Source organism: Brachyistius frenatus, unplaced genomic scaffold, assembly GCF_029030835.1.
Source record: "Brachyistius frenatus isolate BFR_SWC_R1_liver_20210118 unplaced genomic scaffold, ASM2903083v1 Contig_445, whole genome shotgun sequence".
In the NCBI taxonomy this organism is placed as follows: Eukaryota; Metazoa; Chordata; class Actinopteri; family Embiotocidae; genus Brachyistius; species Brachyistius frenatus.
Window position 1 is genome coordinate 104,295 of NW_027211044.1, and position 13,206 is coordinate 117,500.

The window sequence follows — 13,206 nt, forward strand, 5'->3', positions numbered from 1 at the left end:
AGCACAACATTATCGTCCATTATTGATGTTGGTGGCACACACTGTACACTGAGGTTAGGATCCTGCTGTGATGTACAGTTTACTGTCTGTCTGCTTCAGTCTGGTCGTGAATGAACTGGAGTCAAGGAGCACATGTGAGTTTGAGTGTTCAGCAGCGCGACATGAAGCTGTAACAAAAACCACAGAGGACATCAGAGGAGCATCTATCAGGAAGTAAAAAGGTTTAAAGTGTCATCACAGCCGGATCTCTTCATCCTCTCCTTCCAGCTGTCTGTATGTTTGTAATGCTGCTGGAGATAGGAGGTTAATGTATTAACACCTATGTGAACACATGGAATCTGCATCTCCATTCACGAAAATGCTCAAATCCATATTTAATCATCCAAGCCTTTTATCCTTTTAACTTAAATAAACCAACAAGATTCATGTGGCCTCATTAAGAACCGTTGTGCACAAAACGGGCCTGAAAAAGGCGTCCGCTGCTCCCCACGCAAAAGTCAGGATTTATAAAAACAAACTTGACGGTTAATAGTGTGCGGCTGTAAGCAAACTGTGCCCCGTCTGTAACTTTCTGCCGGCAGAGTCGCTTTTGCTCGTGAACTGTAATTATTAGATCACCAACTTTGAACTGTAAATGATAGAAGCAAATCTATATCTCACATTTAATTCTGCTCAATATGTCATACGTGCTGTCTCACCAACATGTTTCTTTTCATTGTGTTAACATTTCAAACTGATCATCATCCTGTGTAACCTGGTCCACCAGCACCTGGTCTACCAACACCTGGTCCACCAACACCTGGTCCACAAACACCTGGTCCACAAAAACCTGGTCCACCGGCACCTGGTCCACAAACACCTGGTCCACCGGCACCTGGTCCACAAACACCTGGTCCACCAACACCTGGTTCACGAGCACCTGGTCCACAAACACCTGACTCCACCAACATCTGGTCCACGAGCACCTGGTCCACCGGCACCTGGTCCACCAACACCTGGTCCATGAGCACCTGGTCCAAAACACCTGGTCCACCGGCACCTGTTCCACAAACACCTGGTCCACAAACACCTGGTCCACCGGCACCTGGTCCACAAACACCTGGTCCACCGGCACCTGGTCCACCAACACCTGGTCTACGAGCACCTTGTCCAAAACACCTGGTTCACCAACACCTGGTCCACCAACACCTGGTCCACGAGCACCTGGTCCACAAACACCTGGTCTACCGGCACCTGGTCCACCAACACCTGGTCCACCAGCACCTGGTCCACCAACACCTGGTCCACGAGCACCTGGTCCACCGGCACCTGGTCCACCAACACCTGGTCCATGAGCACCTGGTCCAAAACGCCTGGTCCACCGGCACCTGGTCCACCGACACCTGTTCCACAAACACCTGGTCCACAAACACCTGGTCTACCGGCACCTGGTCCACAAACACCTGGTCCACGAGCACCTGGTCCACAAACACCTGGTCCACCGGCACCTGGTCCACCAACACCTGGTCTATGAGCACCTTGTCCAAAACACCTGGTTCACCAACACCTGGTCCACCAACACCTGGTCCATGAGCACCTGGTCCACAAACACCTGGTCTACCAGCACCTGGTCCACCAACACCTGGTCCACGAGCACCTGGTCCACAAACACCTGGTCTACCGGCACCTGGTCCACCAACACTTGGTCCATGAGCACCTGGTCCACCAACACCTGGTCCACGAGCACCTGGTCCACAAACACCTGGTCCACCGGCACCTGGTCCAGGTAGAAATTATATTTTCTGGTTTTCCTCTCCGTTGTTTACATGATTCACCAAAGAACCACTGACCCACATGGATCATTGTATATACATCAACTTTTATAATGTTCCTTGATTTGGCCATTTATGGTTAAATGTGGGCGTGTTGAAGGTGGGTCATGAGGCGGATCAACATGCGCACATTTCCACGTGGATTGTGATTCATAGGGAACATTGCTTAGGCACAGTTTTATAAATCTGAATATTTTTTTGCACATGCCATTTTCTGCTTTTGTGCACACATAAGCTTTTAGTATGGATCCGACACAATGTTTTACAAATGAGGCCCCTGGTCTGTTGTTCAGGGATTCAAACAGGTCAGGTGTTCCGCCAGCCAATCAGAGCTTTGTAGGCGGGATTTAAATGTATTTGTTCTTGAGCAAATTATTGTGCATGCCATCTGACAGGAAAAGGCTGCCTCCTGCAAGTCTTTTCATTCCTGCACACTCAGCAGATGTGGCGCGACATTAGAATTTATTTGTCATTGTTTTGGTTTGTTGAGCTTTTTTTTTCTTTTGGTTTCCTTCTGGTGTTACTCCCTCCAAACATCACAGGTTTCTGTCACACACACACATATACCACAGAAAATACACATAGAATACTGAAAATGACATCTCCGATAAAACAAAATACAAAATCTGATCCTAAAGAGCAGAACTATAAAACGCTGTCTGATCATCTGTCACACCTGACTGAGCAGTTAGAAGAATAGTTGCAAGCATGTTGACTGTTCAGGAACTGAAAGCTAACAATATGAGGGCAGATGAATACAACCCTGGTGAGTAACGGGTGCAAATGACGTCACTTGATCATCATCAGTTCCTGAGTTACAAACCTTTTTAAGATGTTTTCTGTCAGAATCTGTAAATCTTCATCAGAGACCCTTGAAATGCTTCAGAAAGTCTACAGTGATGAAACAATGTGTTCTGATGACATCACATTTCAAGAGAGGGCGGAGCTTCACTGTCCAAGGCTGAAGAAGGATCGTCAGGTCAGGAGACACCAGCTGGGTTTCCTTTGTGTTGCCATGAATTCGTCCCCCAGAGTCAGACTGTCAACACCGAGTTCCACCGGGACCTTCTGAGGGGAACATTCACTGTGGACCACCTGGATGTATGTAATTTCCTGGAGGAACTGATTATAAACATCAAAGCTCAAAGAAGGATATCCTCTGTAAAAACAATAGAAACACTACACTGTGAAACTCTACTTATTAATAATATCACTATATGATAGTTTTTTTTAATAAGAACGTAAAAGAACTACAAACTGCATCACCTGCGTCCAACTAAGCTGTGAGGTCACATTAAGGTCAAATCCGAAACAAGACGTAGCTGCAGTAAGTCACATGGAGGACAAGACAGGGGGCTTCACCTACTGATGGAGGAAGTCATGTGTACAGCAGAAACACACACACACACACACACACACACACACACACACACACACACACACACACACACACACACACACACACACACACACACACACACACACACACACACACACACACACACACACACACACACAGACGGACGGGAGGATGAGTACAGGGCAGTAGTGGAGGACTTTGTGGAGTGGGCGGGAAGGAATCACCTGCTCTTGAACGTGGCCAAGACCAGAGAGATGGTGGTCGACTTCAGGAGGAAGACGACGGCTCCACAACCGCTGAGAGTTCTGGGAGAGGAGGTGGACATGCTGGAGGAGTACAAGTACCTGGTGTCTCCATGACAACAGACTGAACTGGAAGACCAACATCAACGCTGTCTACAAGAAGGGGATGAGTCGACTCTTTTTCTTGAGGAAACTTCGATCCTTCAATGTGTGCAGAGAGATGTTGGAGATGTTCTACCATCTGTTGTGGCCAGTGAACTGTACTTCGCTGTGGTCTGCTGGGGGAGCAGCATTGGAGCCTGCGACACCAACAGACTTAACAAACTGGTTAAGAAGGCCGGCTCCATCATCGGCTACAAACTGGATAGTCTGGAAAAGGTGGTGGAGAGGAGGACGCTGAACAAACTATTGTCCATCTTGGATAATCCTGTCCACCCTCTCAACCACCTGCTGCAGGGACAGAGGAGCACTTTCTCTAAAAGATTCCTCCAGCTGCTGTCACAAGGACAGATACAGGAGATCATTCCTGATACAGGAGATCATTCCAGATACAGGAGATCATTCCAGATACAGGAGATCATCCCTGATACAGGAGATCATTCCTGATACAGGAGATCATTCCAGATACAGGAGATCATTCCAGATACAGGAGATCATTCCAGATACAGGAGATCATTCCTGATACAGGAGATCATTCCTGATGCAGGAGATCATTCCAGATACGGGAGATCATTCCTGATACAGGAGATCATTCCAGATACAGGAGATCATTCCAGATACAGGAGATCATCCCTGATACAGGAGATCATTCCTGCCCACTGCCATAAGACTTTACAATAACTCACCTCTGGCAAAATCCATCACAGTACAATAACACTGTTGACTGTTTTTCTTGGTTGCTTGTATATTATATGTATATTATATATATAGATATATACTGTACTGTATGTATATATAGACATATATATATGTTGACTGTGTTTATTGGTTTGTTGTATATAATATATATATAGATATATAATGTACTGTATATATACTGTATGTACTGTATATATACTGTATGTACTGTGCATTTTATATTTTATATATTTTTATTTTTTTATTTTATTGCTTTTCTATTATATTATTCTATTCTATTATTTTATTCTATTGTTTCTATTATTGCTTCTGTATGTATGCTGCTGTGACGAAAAAATTTCCCCTCGGGGATTAATAAAGTATATACCTACCTACCGACCTACCAGACGGGAGGAGACTCAACATTATGGCACTGTTGGTTTAGCTAAATGTTTCAGGCACAAAAGACTATTAAACATTAAATAAGCACAGAGAGTCAGACTGATGGAAATGCACATGATCAAACTAATACATGCGCAGATGTCCATTACTAGAACATACACATGTACTGATGATGGTAAAAATACCACAATCATCTTAGTTTGTCAGCTTCCTAACAGAAGTGTGGATATTTCATTCTAATATGACGACAATCTTAATTAAATACTGCGTTCAGGTTGCACTGTGTTCATGAATTACACCATAAATAAGTCATTAATCATCTGTGGGCATTGGTATGTTTTCCATAAATAATGGAGCACGTTGATTAGAGGAGTAGAAACCTTCTGCACTGAGATACAGAAGCTTTCTTCCAAAAGAGACAAACAAATGCGGTCGAGGTCACAACCGATCAAGAATACTGCAGAGCTCAGTTCATGTTCCAGCACACGACACAGCTGCAGGAAGTTAATTATAAGAGCAGAGTAAATCATAAATAATCATAAAAACAAACAAATGAAGAGATAATTTGGTAATAAAGAGATTTTGTTTGAAAAGATTTACTTTGTGTCGTTAATACTTTCAGCACAGATTCTGATGACGACGTTTTTAATGGAAAAAGTGTGAAGTGTGAATTTAAGAAATTGCAAGTTCCCGCAAATATTTCAGAGACTGCTTGAATTTGCGTTAATTATTGTGATATCGAGATTTCCATGAGGGACTGATGAAACATAAGCAATTCAAAGTTAGCATCTCGCTACAGAAAACATTGGCAGCTGAGGAACCAGATCCTTTTCTCAGGAGTTGGTGGAGACCAAAAACAGAGCTAACGGGAGAGATGTTGGACTTACAGCCTTACTTGGTCGAGTTTAGAGTACATTTTGCTGATACTGGCATATCGAGCTTATTAACAAGAAAAGAGCAAAGAGTTTAATTCCAAGGTTTCCTGCAGCTTTAACAGTTATCAGCTACAGCTTCGTAAATTCTCTGGAATCAACAGTAAAACGGTCGCGATCGCTGGCTAAAACTTTCCCCTCTGACAGCTTGTGGAGACAAATATTTCACTAAAATCATGACTTTAATACAAAAATGTTAAAATCTTTCAAGTGGAGAAATCCCAGTGACTACTACTACTGTTGGGTAGTTTTAGAGTGATTTCTTCCACATGACAGAGTGGAAGCTTTGCAGAAACAGGAAGGAAGAAGGAAGTTGAATCGTTAAGGTATTGATGCTGTGTTTCGTAACAGTTTGCTGTCTCCAGAGATTACGAGCTCGTGAAATCACTGCATTTCCCATTATGTTTGAAGTATTCCTGTTTCAGGTCACGTCCCGTACAGAACTCAACGATCCCCTGACTTCGCTATCATAACTCAGGTTTGAAGATGTGCTATTAAGGTCATCGAAACGAAACCAATGAGCTTCACCGTCGACATAAAAGAGCCATAATGACTCGGTGTGGATAAACGCCATCATGACGAGGACGACTAAATGTAGTGCATTTAGAGGTCTTTCTTTCCCCAGAAAGTCCCACTCTTCACTTCTCTTTCCATACGCACACTTATGTCATAATATCTTATCATATTAATGTCAAAATTATATGAAAATCTATGGCTGTCAATATTAAAAATATTAGTTTTCTTTATTTCACCAGAATGGTATTAATACTACTTTGCAGCACCGTATTTTTTTTTGTATTGTTTAGGTAGCCATAAAACTGTGGCTGGTAAACACAACAACATTAATGTTTAAATTACACACGTCAGTGTGATTTTATCTTTGAAGTTTGTAATCAGTATTTTCTTAATTTTAGCCTGAGTTTTCATTATTATTATTATTCTCAAGGGAATATGATCCCATATGTCATTGCACATTTTGTATGACCACGTGACAATTTTTTTTTTAATCTTTTTGACTTCCTTTGACGTTTTAATATTGGCACACAAAGGAAAATGGTAATTATTTTTAAATGGGTATCGGCTGCACGATCAAACTCCATCAGTCAGTCACTTGTTTAATCAGTTATTGAGAACACACACATCAGGCAGCTAAACAAAGAGAGCTGTAGATCATAACAAAGGCATGACATTGATTCACTGACGCATCGATCCTGTGGTGGCGCTGCTTGTGTGTTTGTTGGTGTGATGGAATCAATACAGTGTTCACAGTCAATTTACTGAAAAGCCAGCAGCCAACACAATAACACACACCTGGCAAGGTCAAACTCTTCACCCCAACACTGAAGATCATTGTGAAAATCACTGCATGGGCTCAGGAACACTTGTGAAAACCATCGTCTGTGAACACAGTTCATTGCTGCGTCCACAAATGATGTTAAAACTCTCCAAAGAAGAAACCAGATAGAAACATGATCCAGAAACACCGCCGCCTTCTCTGGACCGAGATCATTGAAGATGGACTGAGGTGAAGTGGACAACTGTCCTGAGGTCTGATGGATCACAATCTGAGATTCTGTTTGGAAATCATGGACGCTGCATCCTCCAGGCTAAAGAGGAGAGGGACCATCCAGCTTGTTATCAGCTCAGTTCTAAAGCCAGCATCTGTGATGGTACAGGGATGCATTAGTGCACATGGCATGGGTAGCTTGAACATCTGGAAGGAAGCATTAATGCTGAATGATATATTCAGGTGTTGGAGCAACATATGCTGCCATCCAGACAACGTCTCTTTCAGGGAAGGTCTTGTTTATTTCAGCAGAACAACGTCCAACCACATTCTGCACGTATTCCAACAGCATGGTTCTCTAGTAGAAGAGTCCGCTGATAAACTGGCCTCCTGCAATCCAGACCTGTCAATCATTGAAAACATCTGGAGCATCAGGACATGAACAATACAACAAAGGAGACCCTGAACTGTTGAGCAGCTGAAATCCTCTATCAGGCAAAAAACGGGACCACATTTCACTTTCAAAACTCCAGAAACTGGTCTTCTCAGTTCCCCAACGTTTCCAGAGTGTTTTTAAAAGAAGAGTTGATGCAGCTCAGTGGTGAACATCATCCTGGAACAACTTATAGAGATGTGTTGCTGCATCAGATTCAAAATGAGCAGATATGATTAATAAAACAATATAATTTCTGAGTTTAACATTTAATATGCTGTCTTTGGTCTTTTTGCAATTAAATATGGGTTTACGTGATTTACATACAGCAACACTAAACTAATACAAACAGACACATCTGTGTGTGTTTATGTGTGTTGTGACTTTTATCCTCTCGAGTATTTTCCTTCTCAGTTATACATTTTTGAACATCAAAGGTCACATTTGGCCGGTTTCTCTGTGTGTTTATATGCACACACACACACAACTAATGAGATTACTGCCTCACGCACACGCACACACACACACACACACACACACACACACACACACACACACACACACACACACACACACACACACACACACACACCTGTCTCTCCAGCCTCTCGCCTGCAGAGAAGTGACTCATGAAAGCGATCGGGCAATCAGCGCATCTTCCTCCACGCCTGTCTCCTCTCTTCTTTTTCTCTGTCCTTCCTCCTTCTCTCACACACACTCACACGCAGACACACTCACACACTCACACACACACACACACACACACACACACACACACACACACACACACACACACACACACACACACACACACACACACACACACACACACACACACACACACAGACACACTCACACACACACACACACTTTCATATTTCACACTCTTTTCCCTCCATTTGCACGTATTCATTTCCTTGGAGAAAATCTACATATCTCTGTGTATCAGCCTTTTTATTTAAAACTGTTCATGAATTACTTTGCCTTTATTTTCTTTTTGTTTATTGATTCTTGTCTGCATATTACCAGGATGTACATTGTCGTATCGGGTCTTCTGAGGAGGGTAGAAATGAAAAGTGGAAAGATAAGAGGCAGCACAGTTTGTGCTGACAGCGGTTATGAAGTTATGAAGATATTTTGTTACATTAAGTCAAACCTGATCAAGATTTAACGTTGTAGTTGTAGCAGATATTGAGTTAATTTTTGTGCACATGCATACAGGAAAATTGGACAGTGTGTCTTTGTCCTGAACAAGTCCTCGATCAGTGTCATGAGCCAGCTGCCAGACATTATATCTTACTTAACACTTCATAACATCAAATTAAATTTATTTGGCGGATGCTTCTGTCCAAACCAACTCATATTTTCTCATATTCATAAGAGCATTTCGGGGTTCAGTTTTGTGCTCAGTAACACTAACAGCTGTACGCGGTGGTATTTAGGTCCAGCGGTGTTCAGATCAGACTCTACTTAACATAACATACTAAATAATAATAATGTTCCCATGATGATTTAAATGTTGGCTTTTAAACCAGGTTTCCAAAGAACTACTTTAATAATATGATGTAATTACAGTATATTGGTGGCAGGTGCAACTGCAATTGTTGCATTACTCCTAATTACCTAATGGTTTTAAATTTATTCTAAATTCATACAAATCCGTCGAAACTTTTCATTTCCACCCTCCTCAGAAGACCCCGATATGACAATGTACATCTCTGAGGAGGTAATTTACTCGAACTGAAATGAAACGTACCAGAGACAAAGCAGTCCAAGGCAGCAATGAATCAAGTGACTCTGTTGCAGCAGGTCAGAGGTGGATGGATCAAACACAGGACTTTCACCCAGGAGACCTCTGTTTGAGTTCATGAGGAAGCAACGGTCAATGTGGATTAATTTTAAGTTACATAAGTAAAAAAAAAACTTCCATAACATATTTAACTTAAATTGGTGAAGTGAATTCTTATGGAGGAGACGACAGCTTTGCTAAAAACAGCAGAGAGCTGATGTGACATCCTGGGAGGAGAACAGGTTGAGTGGACACTAACTCTCCTCATCGCTGACAGCTTTACAGGCCATAAACTGTAATTCCTGCCTAAATAAAATGTTATGTATTTTTGTATTGTTTGCTGAAAGATTTGTATCGTGGTGTCATTTCTTCACTGCACACTTTTGCAAATTTTGCAAAGTCAAATAAAATGAACAGCAAATGTGCAAATAGTAAATAGTGCAAATATATATAATCAATGAATGTGTATGAGCATGTATCGTGAAAAATATATCAGAAAAAAAGAGGTGAAATAGATATGACAAAACAATATAAATACACAAATGTAAAACGATGAACAGTAAAAGGCACTTTGAGTATAAACCAAACCATCTACAGTTTGAATCTCAAACCTGAACCTGGCCTCTGGAATTTTTTTTGTCTGGTAAATATAAAAACAGTCCTTGAACGCATCGCAATGCTGCTCCACTTTTTACTCACTGAGGAAACAACATGCTGACAGTTCGCTCGATCCAGTTGAAATTTAATTTCCATTGTTAAGTGCTTAAAGATCCAATCATAACTAAAGTTTCTGTCCTGAAGGAAAAAACAAAACAAATGGAATGATCAAAGTTGTTAAATTGATATTTAAAGTGGAGTTATTGACTCACAAGGTCAGCTCAAATTCGGTATCCACTACCATTTGCCCTGTTGAATTTACTGTATTAAATACTGATACAAATTGAACACTTCCTCTATCCTTTTCAAATTAAAAGCCCCCTAGTTTTCATTACTTTACAGGGCTTTATTGTGAAATATTTATAGCAATCTGATTTCACTGAAATCAGACAAATACACATTTTTGGAGTTGTCCAGCAGAATTATTTTGTTGCTGTTATTGAACTAAAGCAATAGAATGCCGGAGCGCATCACTGTCGCGCCAATAATCACGTTACAACACCCTCCAGTGTTATCTAGTAATCATACAACAAGTTACCATCTAAATAAAACATGTAATCTACATGTGTTCATATTGTGGAGAAATTCACTCTCAAAATATGAAACTTTTTGCCAGTGTGATTACCGTTTCCATGGCAACACATGGGGTATGATGTCATTAAACTTTTTTGTAACCTATGTAATGTTTCCTACTCCAGGAAGTAGTCCGACCCTTAGCAACCACCTAGCAACAGAGAGGACTTCTAGTCTCCAACTGAATAAATACAGAACATAGAAACACTAAACTGATCAGCTAGCTCAGTCTGGATGGAACAAAGATATCTGATGAACAAAGATATCTGATGAACAAAGATATCTGATGAACAAATATATCTGAGGAACAAAGATATCTGATGAACAAAGATATCTGATGAACAAAGATATCTGATGAACAAAGATACCTGATGAACACAGATATCTGATGAACAAAGATATCTGATGAACAAAGATATCTGATGAACACAGATATCTGATGAACAAAGATATCTGATGAACACAGATATCTGATGAACAAAGATATCTGAGGAACAAAGATATCTGAAGAACAAAGATATCTGATGAACAAAGATATCTGAGGAACAAAGATATCTGAGGAACAAAGATATCTGATGAACAAAGATATCTGAGGAACAAAGATATCTGATGAACACAGATATCTGATGAACAAAGATATCTGAGGAACAAAGATATCTGATGAACAAAGATATCTGAGGAACAAAGATATCTGATGAACAAAGATATCTGATGAACAAAGATATCTGAGGAACAAAGATATCTGATGAACAAAGATATCTGAAGAACAAAGATATCTGATGAACAAAGATATCTGATGAACACAGATATCCATGGACTCGTGTTTTTATGGTAGAAGCCAAAGAAACCCACGCAGGAGGACATGCAAACTCCACATAAAACAGCTGCAGCCAGATTTAAATCAAGAAACTTGCTGCACCAGTGTCGCTCGGTACTCAGTAATCTCTAGAAGTCTCTCTTGGCAGCCATTACAGCTTTTCATCTTCTTGGGTAAGTCACAGAAAAATTACACAGCACCAGCACCTCTATACCAACACACTCCATGTACGTAGTTCGCAACCAGGTTCACGATGATTCACAAAAAAAATCAACTTGGCACAAACGCGGAAAAAAAGCCCCTTGTCCTGCACCAAAAACACTAACGCGCTCGGATCTGGGCGGCACCTGCCCTGCACCGGGAACGAAAACAGGGCCAATGACTGTCAAGGACCCAAAAGAGGTGAAAATACTCCTCACCTGCCAATTAAACCTGAATAAACCTGAAAACTGGAAGGTTTTCAAGATCCTCAATCACGTCCAGTTGCCTTTAGATACCGATAACATGGAAATATTGTCTTTGTTAACTCTGAGCGGTCTCTTTCACATTAAACAGTCGTTTGATCTGTTTCCTTGTGTGAAACAGATTTGGATTGCGATGCGCGACAAATTTCAATGCAAAAATCATTTGATTACAGTCAGTCGGTTAGTATGGTGAGGCTATATTAGTTTTGACCCATAAAAATGGATGCGGTGCATGAAAATATGGTTCATGTAATTTACCAAAATGAAACAAAACTGAAATGTGATGTGTGATGTGTGTCGGTGACTTGGCCCGGTTCTATTTGGGCTGTCATGTCCAAGAGAACCCCTTCAAGTTCCAGCAACATTCAAAGAAAAGGGAGAGTAAGATACAGCCACTTAGTTAGCTTAGCATAAAGACTGGGATCGCCTGACAAAAAGAACCTGGCACATAATAATGTTTTACGAGTTAAGTAGATGTGACATTAATAATAGAGAGCTGTAGAGGTGCTGCTGGTTGGATATTTGTTACCATTAAACAAAGGCAAGCTGTTTCCCAGTTTCCAGTCCAACCCAGTATCACAGCAAAACATGACATAGCCACGCTTTGGCCTTTCTAGGCGTGGAAGTTACACGTTTTGTAAGTGTGAAACTTACATTTAAACTGGCAAAGATCTAATGAACAAGGTCCCGTAACAAAGGTACAGAGACCAAGGACAAAGGACATTTTTGGGCGCTATAAGGAGGCAGGAGGTGTGGCTTGGTGGCATTAAGGACGTCGTTCTTCAGGTGTTGTTGTTTTTTTTCTTTAGACCCAATCGTGTGTCTTAGCGATAAGTTTCCTTTTCCTGGAAATCACAGACCTCAAAACATTCAGCAGGTTTTATTTTCCTCCTGTACAGGAAAACGTGGAATTTTCACGTCTAGACAGGCCAAAGCGTGTCTATCTCACGTTTTGCTGAAGTGGACGGGCGCGTCTATTTCATGCTTTGCAATGAGACCGAGTTGAACGGTCTGTGTGCTGTAAGCTAAGCCAGATAATAAAGTGGTATCCATGTTCCCAAATGACATATTGTTCCTTTAATGTAAAGTAGGGATGGCTGCTGGTGAATGTGAATGTCTCTTTCAAGACGAAAAAAACCCAAAATTTAAATAGTGGATGTTCGACTCAATGATTTGCGAATGAGAAAGAGACGCAGCAGAAAAACAAGAAACAACTCTGGGAGAGTTGAGGATTTAAAAGAGCATTTCAAATGTCTCTCTCTCTCTCTCTCTCTATACATACACACACAGACACACACACACACACACACACACACACACACACACACACACACACACACACACACACACACACACACACACACACACACACACACACACAC

The 13,206-nt window shown here is 41.3% G+C and overlaps 1 protein-coding gene and 1 long non-coding RNA gene across 2 annotated transcripts in view; both read right to left on the bottom strand.

The window, feature by feature from the left end:
• Positions 1-13,206, bottom strand: part of dok4 (docking protein 4) — a 62,958-nt gene that overhangs the window by 29,905 nt on the left and 19,847 nt on the right. The gene's annotated exons all lie outside the window — the stretch shown is intronic.
• Positions 785-1,152, bottom strand: LOC138637229 (uncharacterized). Its single transcript, XR_011312358.1, has 3 exons — positions 1,130-1,152; positions 1,025-1,069; positions 785-814 (listed from the first exon to the last, which is right to left on the bottom strand). It is a non-coding gene; the product is annotated as an uncharacterized lncRNA (long non-coding RNA).